Below are 8,823 nucleotides of genomic sequence, written 5' to 3' on the forward strand. Positions count from 1 at the left end.
CATTGTGCATTCCCCTGAAGAAGACCTGTAAAGGTCAAAACGTTGGGTTTCTCTTCTGTAAAATTGCATTGTGGCTAAGAGAGTGCAGCATTTTCTTCTCCTTCATACATTACCAAGATCAGCGCAGCAGCACCCACCAACATTGGTGTGCGCACTCAGTACTTTGTTTGACCTTTTCATTGTGTTTGGCAACTATGCTTGTTGTGTTGCATGACATATATGATAACTGCACATACGGCATTTGAAATAATAATACAAATACATATTAAATGTTTATTTACATAGAAAAGTAGGCTACCAAATGCCTGGCAAACACACATCCTCCCTGAGTCCCATGAGATCTCTGAAGTGATACAGCTGTGAAAAGTCCCAGTTTCAGACTTCCCACAGTGGTGCTGTGTGGGGGGATTTAATGGGATAAATCCCCCCACACTGAGTGACCCACTCTGCGCCAGCGGCTGGATGGAACGTGATGACTGACAATAAGATTGTCCAAAACTGTGCTGAATGTTTAGATGGTTTCTGAACCCATCTGCCATGTACATGTAACAAACAGTGTTGTCAAAGGATAGGGAGCAACCACATCCTTGTAGTCAGCATTTCTTAATCAAAGAACATCAGTGTGACGTCTGACAGAAGTCTGACAGAGACTAAAACACAGGAGAAAGGGAAAGAGTTGAAAAACAATAATTTACTCCTAAATGGTTGTGGTTTTGCCTCCCTCACGGGTCACATTGTTGTTGCATAACAGAACAGTATATTCAGTATTTTAGTTCACTATGTACACATGTTTTCTATAAAATAATTTACACACGATCTCTGTTCTAACACAAATTCCAAGCTCAGGATTGGGGCACTTAGCCTACTGAGTCCCTCTGATTTCCAAAAGGGTTTGCACAGTTCAAGCTTTATGTTAAATGCGTGCATACACGCACGCATACACACACACACACACACAGACACACACTTAGTTTCCAAATCTCCTGTTGGTGGATGAGTTGAGGCAGTTTCACAATGGGTCCGTGGACACGCAGTATAAACGTATAGAACGCAATTCTGTCTGATAACACAAAATATGCGAGCTGATTTCTCAAATATGTTGAGCTCCCACAAAATGAAAATCCCTGAAAATATTTTGAAATTCAAAAAAATTGTTTTACAGGCCTGGAAAAGGTTTGGAATAAATCAAATGTTTTGGAAAATGTTTGGATATAATTTACATAATTTTCGGCTATTGATCAAAAAACATCTCTAGGGTTAATGTCATTTGTATTTGAAGACTCCACGGTCTAGCAAATTAAGGACGGCTTTCCTGTGTTGGCACTGAAGTTGTGGAACAAATTCCCTTTGAGGTTCAAAGCTGCCCCCACCCTAAGCACTTTTACAAACATGCTTAAGACCAAACTTTTCACTGTATAGGACCCAGAGGTTCACTTGTTGTTTTGTGTTGTTTTGTTTTGTGGGCTCTCTCCTGTTGTAACTGACTGACTGAGTTATTGTTGTCCTTGTCTGGTCTTCTTTGTCTTGTCCTACGCTTTTCTCTTTTTCCCCCTCTTTCTGCTGTCTTTCTCCGGACTGCGCCCTGGGCCAGTGTAATAACTGGATGAGGGGCACACTACGAATACCAAACATAATATGATCTATGACCTATGACCTACGTGAAATACATGTGGCCTAATGTATACAGAATGTCACTTGACAAAAAGAATAGATCTATAGCTTGTAGATCTATTATTTTTGTCACGTGAGTCACGATGATGTATGATCTTTTCTCCAGGCTGTGGGATTTAGGGTAGCAGACACTCAAAGTGGCTTACCTGTGGTGAGTCTACAGTATGTATTTTGGAATGATTCGACATTATAGCTGATAATAAAATTCTCTATGGAGAGAATTAATGGGATTTTTACTGTTGAGCTCTATACAGAGACATTATTTATCAGTAGCCTGTTCAACCTTGCAGGTGGCAAAGTGGAGCTCATGTCAGATTTACAGAACTAGGAACAGCGATTTAAAGTTATTCAGAGCCCACATCTGCTACAACTGCTCCTCTTACTGTCTCGTTGTCTCCTGCACTTGCTTCAATCAAGCCTGCTCCTCCATGTTTACCTCTGACTTGCCAAGACGGTCATGTCAAATGTGTCTCCAGTGGCAGCTGCACTCCTCCTGTGCCTCTCTTTTGTAGCCTCAGGTTTCCCAGATTCTTACTGAATCGTGGGTCCTGCATGCATTACAAACATGAAACACAATGGGTAAATATAAGTATGCGTGATTGCATCAGCCTGTGAACACACGCCATCTTTTGAGTGTAGAAGTCACCTGTGTGTCACCAGGGGTGTCACACCAAATTCTGGGCCCTGGGTACAAGGATTCATTGCGGGCCCCCCATGAATGTTTCTTCATAGGTGGAGGGGGTTTAATTTAGACTGGGAACGCATTTTAACTGTGTTCCTTTAACTATTGAAAAATAGCAGATATACAAGCTCACAGCGCGGCCTCTCTCTTTGATCAGCTGCTCTACCTGAAAGAAACAACCATGACTCACATGCTGAGACTATTAGTCATGCAGACATTCATGCATTCAAATCAAAGCAAAAGGGAACAACAAGGCAAGGCAAGACTTAATGATATTCCATACATAAACAAAAGCCCTATCTATGGGCTTTCTTGTGTATTTAACCTTTTGAATTCCTTTTCAATCAATCAAAACCCGTTGTAAACTTTGTCAGAGTACTTGTTGTACCGGTCTGTCTAACTGTGTTAGACAGAGGGACAACCCATGGATTTCCATGAGACAAATATGGAGTCCATATCAGTCTATGATGTCAGTACAAAAAAACAATGGTGTTTTCATCTTGTCTCAGAGAGCTTTGGTAGAACACTGCGCTCATCACTGTCACTTTTAACCCAGCCATCCAATCCCAGTGGACAAGGGGCAGGACAAATACCCAAAAATGTAACCTGTTGGAGTCCCATGCAGAACCTTTCAAACACTCTCTTCATGTTGCCTCCCTTTTCCATAGAGATGACTCTGGAGTGATCCTCCTCATTGATCCAGATAAGGAAGTTCTTGTCATTGTTGTGCCTGAAATATTTAGAAATGAATAGAATGGGAACCGACCCCAAGTTCAAGCTCTGTTCAGTTGTCAGGCAGTCTTAAAACAGCGTCAATCCCAGTCAAATCTTTACTTATAGCAACCTAAGGCCTATGTACTTCACCCCATCCTTTTTCATAAGGGTAATCGTCTATGACAGTGTGTGGGTGTGGGTGTGGGTGTGGGTGTGGGTGTGGGTGTGTGTGTGTGTATGTGTATGCGTGCGTGTGTGTGCGCGCGCGCGTGTGTGCGTGCGTGCGTGCGTGCGTGCGTGTATGTGTGTTTGTCTGTCTGTCTGTCTGTCTGTCTGTCTGTCTGTCTGGATAGGAAAGTCCACACAGGTGCAGCTATAGTATTAAGGCAGCAGCATCAGGCCAGTACCAGAATCAGAAATGAAATGATCCTGGACGGTGGTGGTTGGGCAGATGGAGAGTGGGAGGATGGAGGAAGGAAAGGACATTGTGGAAGGAGAGAGGAATGACATGGGGATGTACAGTAATGCAAAATAAACATAACACAATGTTAAGAAGCAGCATACCTGCTGGATACATTACTAGGTACATTACAAAGTAAAACCCCTTGAGATTCCATTCATTCAATGGAGTTTAAAGGCAGGGAAAACGTGATCCTTCTCCAAGGTAAAAAGAAAATGTATGGATCCTGAGTGTTGGGTGTGGGGCACCACTTTAAACCTGGCATCTATTTTGGGTGTCATTATTGTGAAATTTATTTCAAAAGATTTCTAAGATTACGAACATTTTCAAAAATGGCCAGAATAGCTGACACAACATGTTGTGAGTTTGTAATTTGGATATATTTTTAAAAGCCATTTCACAACAGGAGGGCCGCAGCTATTTGGGGTCCTTAGCATGGAAAGGTTTGGAAACCCCTGCCCCAAGGCACCTCTGTTCTAAATATGGTTACTTCAGGAGGGGACTACAGAGTTTTTTTTACCTACTGTATAGTTTACTACCAAACCAAGGCTATCACACAGGTCATCTATACAGTATGTTAGCCGGTTAGCCTTACCATCTTGCCTTACCTTCTTGCATCAGGCCAGTCTCTGGCCATCCCAGCTGATGTGAGCAGAGGTGACACAGGCTTATCAAACAGGAAGTGCTCCTGATTGGCCAAAGCAGGGACAGAGGAACCCAGGGACATTTTAATTCGAAGTTCATTAAAACCGATCGTCGTTGTCGGGTGGAAACCTTGATATGTCCAAAACCGTTTGTTTTGTATTTATCATTTTTAAAATGATTTAAACTAGTGAAAACAGCCGATGGATAGATAGATGGGCTGTTTTCACTACTTTTGTGCGATGGCCTGGTATGATGAAGCAGTGCTTTACTTTGTGAAAAGATTTACAAATTTGAAACTTGGAGATACAAGGTTTCTGCCCGACAGCAACGAGATCTATTTTGGGGTGTTTTCTTGAGAGTTCGTGCATGCGTTCGTGCATGCGTGCGTGCGTGCATGCATGTATGCATGTGTGTGCATGCACTCACATCAATCAGCTGTTGTTGCTCCTGCTCTGTCATCTGTGCCAGGCTGTAGTATCGACCAGACAGGTCTCCCTTCAAGCCCGCCAGGGCCGTCACGACCACGCGCTCTACCTCGCGACGCTCAGAGCGCGTGCACGCAGGGGGCAGACTCAGACCACGGATGCTGCGTCCTGTACGAACACGAGATGACAGCACGTACCGCTCATCGAACATCCCCGAAGAGATCTGGGGAGGGCAAAGGATGGAATGAATTACATGGATGGGTGCAGTGGTGGAAAGTGACTACCGTAAGTACATTTAAGCTACTTACTTAAGTACAATTTTGAGGTATTTTTACTTTAATTGAGTATTTCCAATTTCCAATACTTCTACTCCACTACATCTCAGATCCAAATATTGTACTTTTACTCCACTACATTTATTTGAACACTTTAGTTACTACAGTAGCTACTTTGCAGATATAAATTATAATTTAAGAGAAGAGAAGAGAAGAGAAGAGAAGAGAAGAGAAGAGAAGAGAAGAGAAGAGAAGAGAAACCTTGGAGGCGTCCAGGTCAGTGGGGTGTTTCATGGTTTGAGGGTCATATCCATTGTGTCTGTCCTTGATGACAGGGTCAAAGAGCTCTGCAAAGACCTGACAGCACAGCACCACAGTCAGACACATAGCTTTTAAAACCACACGGTTAAAACACCACAGACAAACAGCTTTTAAAACCACACTGTTAAAAAAAACAAAAACTTTTTTTTAATCCAAAGCAGCTGAGGAGGGAGACAACAGTACAGTACAGTATATTTGAATGCCTTAAAAAGCATCTCTTTACTTCGATGTAGGGTCAGATCTTTAAACAGAAAATACATTTTCTGGTGGCTTAACCAGCTTTAAGGACAACTTGGATTTTTAGTAGGGAAAAGAAAAGACGAGTGTTCAAATGTTTTCATTTACTGCCTTCTATCGCTTTAGCGATTTTATTGATTTTGATTTCATTGGATGGGGTCATGCGTACAAGTGGCCAAATATCTTTTTAGACAAAATAAGCCCATTCCCAAGATGCACCGCAACCTTTCATGGACAGATGTGACTTATGGGGGTTATAGTAGTGTTACTGTAAATAGTAATAAAAAATTGCCGGCTTATTGTGTCTAAAAATACATATTTGGCAACTTGTACGCATGCTCCCACCCACTGAAATCAGAATTGCTAAAATGGCTAAAACGATAGAAAGCAGTAAATGAAAACATTTTAACACACATCTTCTCTTTTCTCTAATTACAATCTAAAATATGAACCCTTGTTGTCTGCTCATTTCTTCATGTCATCACTTCCAAATGCATTTGTTTATCTTGCATCTTGTGTGAGTTCTCTCTTCTGATTGGACCAAATTGGTGTCCCGACCTGAGAGGCCTTTTTCTGTTTACTAAAGAGCTGGAGAGACATGGAGACTCCAAGAAGTCCTGCTCCTGGATTACAGACTACTCCTGAATCCTTTTTGCATTGTACAGGGGTCTCTCTCCTAATGTGTTTCACACACACACACACACGCGCGCGCGCACGCACGCACGCACGCACGCACGCACACACACACACACACACACACTCGTAGCTCTCCTCATCTCCTGGCTGCCTCCATGCCCACAGTCTTGATGAAAGGGTGTCCAGGGTTGTCCACTTTTGCACTTCATCGATTTTGTTCTGTAAGAGAGTTGACTCATTAAATACAATATAATAAACTTAATAACAATACATTGAACATAGAATTTGTATGTAGAAACATAACTCTAGAATGGCAAAAGCCCACGCACGTGCACATATTCAACACAAACACACGCGCACGCACGCAAGCACACTCACCCACGCGCACGCACACATACTAACACACACACACACACACACACACACACACACACACACACACACACACACACACACACACACACACACACACACACACACACACACACACACACACACACCACACACACACACACACACACACACACACACACACACACACACACACACACACACCTGGCTGGATAGGCCCTCCTCCTGTCAGCAGCAGCAGTAGTGGTGTCAGTGAGCAGGTAGCCTGATGCCAGAGCTCCGGCCCCCAGGCTGGCCAGGAGCACGGCCGTGTTGCGCCAGACAGCATGCGGCTGAACGGGGTCGCCATGGTTCTGATGTGGCCTTGGACAACACCTGTGGGACCCCAGTTCAGTGTTTCTCAAACTTTCAAATGTCAAGGTCTCCCCTTAACTGTGGCAGTGTACAAATGACCCTAACGGGTTCATTTGGTTCCATTTGTACACTGTCAGAGTTACAGACTTGTATGGTTACATTTAGACCCCCCTAAAGGAACCCACAAGTCCCTGGAATCCACTTTGAGAAGAGAACCACTGCCCTAGTTCGGAGGTGAATGCTCATGATAACTACAGGTCACTTTACTTGTAGCTCTATTAGCCAACCGAAACATTGTGTGATCACTCAAGATTCTTGTCCAGCAATTTAAGTGCCTTTGGGAGGCAGAGCACTCCTACAGTCTATACATATTATAAACTATATATAAAGGTCATGTAATATAGTCATTATTGATTCAGTGTACCAAAACCTGTGTAAGATCAATATAAGAGATACAAGAGATACAGGTCAATGTGAGATCAATGTGAGGTCGTCATATGCAAGGCTTGTATAAATGGAGGTGTAATTAGAGGGAAAGTGTTGCTTTGGTTTATACAAACACATGAGCACAAACATCCATGAAATTCCGTAGCTTATTAATTTCTAGAAGCCAATGGAGGCAGAAAAGAAAGGAAGTGTGCCTGTTACTTATGTGCTGTGAGATTCCTGCCATGGCTAGTACTGTGGTTTAAAATACCACCATTTAAACACAACAAAATGTCATACATGTACAGTATTTGGTTATAGATGCAAAAAAGGAAGGGCCAAATAAATAATATGGGCTGGGCCTGCAAAGTATATAGAGTTTAAGTGGTTTATAGGACTTGGCTTGTGTGATTTGCTTGGTAACGTTTGTAAAGCAATGGAAATAATAATGAATGTGTGAGAATAAAAATGAAAGGAGAATTACAAGGGGTACTGTAAGGGCACGATGAAAGCAAGGGAAGATTTTGTTAACAGGTGGCTCGTCTCTTCCAGTATCAGCCGGATTAATGGGATATTAAGATGTACTAATGCAAGAGGCAGTGTTAGGGAAAGAAAATGTCCACAACAAACAAAGAGGGGAAAAGGGCAGTGACAGCTTTTGGACAGGAACTGGAAACAAAACAAAGCATCATTCTCCATCACAGATGCTCAGACAGACTTCATATATATAAACAAAAAAACTGTGGGGAATCACTCACAAGTCTCTTTCTTGACCCCCAATTAATTTAGCAGTCTGCAGTTATTTTATTTACAGCATTACCTAATAGACTCGCTTTCCTGCTCAAATATCTTTAGTCTTCTAGATCTATCCTTTCTCTGAATATTCCAGTCAAGTCACAAGGGTATAGAAGAGAGAGACTCCTTTATCAAACAGACTCTCAAGTATTATTTGGGTTGAAATCTGTATATGTATTAGAGGGGATAAAAAGGGTGGAGAAAACTATGGGGAGATGAAGGGTTTTGTCTCTTACCTGAGGTTAGATTGCATAAAAGTCTTAGCGGAAGTTTAATATGTTCCTGCTGTGCTGCCCAATCCAGAGATGCTCAACCTACACTCCTACAAAATGAGAGCAGAGTGACTGACTGATCAGAGGAAGGGAAAGAGATGGGTTGGGGGGGTGTCTTGCAGGTGATTCGCTTCTGTGAGTAACAGAAAGAAAATCCTCTTTGTACTGTACTCACCATATTCGTCTGCCTCCAAACCCCAAAGGCACCTACGGACGTACGCAACACAGGAACTCATACGACATGCATCCTTTTCGATGTACAATCAACTAAATAATTTCCTGTGTTTGTAAAAGGTATAAGGCGCTTACTGGGTGACTACAGTATGTACAAAGTTGTCTCTTCTTTCCTACACTACCACCCTGCCTGCTCCATCTATTACTCTTTTACTTGGTGAGACAGGGAAGATGACAAGCAGGGAAGATGATGTCAGTATCATGGTCAGTATTATGGTCAGTATCATACCATACCATACCATACCATACCATACCATACCATACCATACCATACCATACCATACCATACCATACCATACCATACCATACCATAGATGACAGGGAA

At 42.5% G+C, this 8,823-nt stretch overlaps 1 pseudogene across 1 annotated transcript; it reads right to left on the reverse strand.

The window, feature by feature from the left end:
* Positions 1-617: 617 nt before the first annotated feature.
* On the reverse strand, positions 618-6,766 carry LOC308295597 (creatine kinase U-type, mitochondrial-like; annotated as a pseudogene). The gene is made up of 8 exons: positions 6,622-6,766; positions 6,190-6,269; positions 5,134-5,229; positions 4,599-4,820; positions 4,136-4,215; positions 2,960-3,083; positions 2,108-2,219; positions 618-650 (listed from the first exon to the last, which is right to left on the reverse strand). The product of its transcript is annotated as a creatine kinase U-type, mitochondrial-like (transcript).
* Between the last annotated feature and the right edge of the window lie 2,057 nt (positions 6,767-8,823).

The sequence above is a fragment of the Nannobrachium achirus genome (genome assembly GCF_963921795.1).
Source record: "Nannobrachium achirus genome assembly, chromosome: 12".
NCBI classification, from domain to species: Eukaryota; Metazoa; Chordata; class Actinopteri; order Myctophiformes; family Myctophidae; genus Nannobrachium; species Nannobrachium achirus.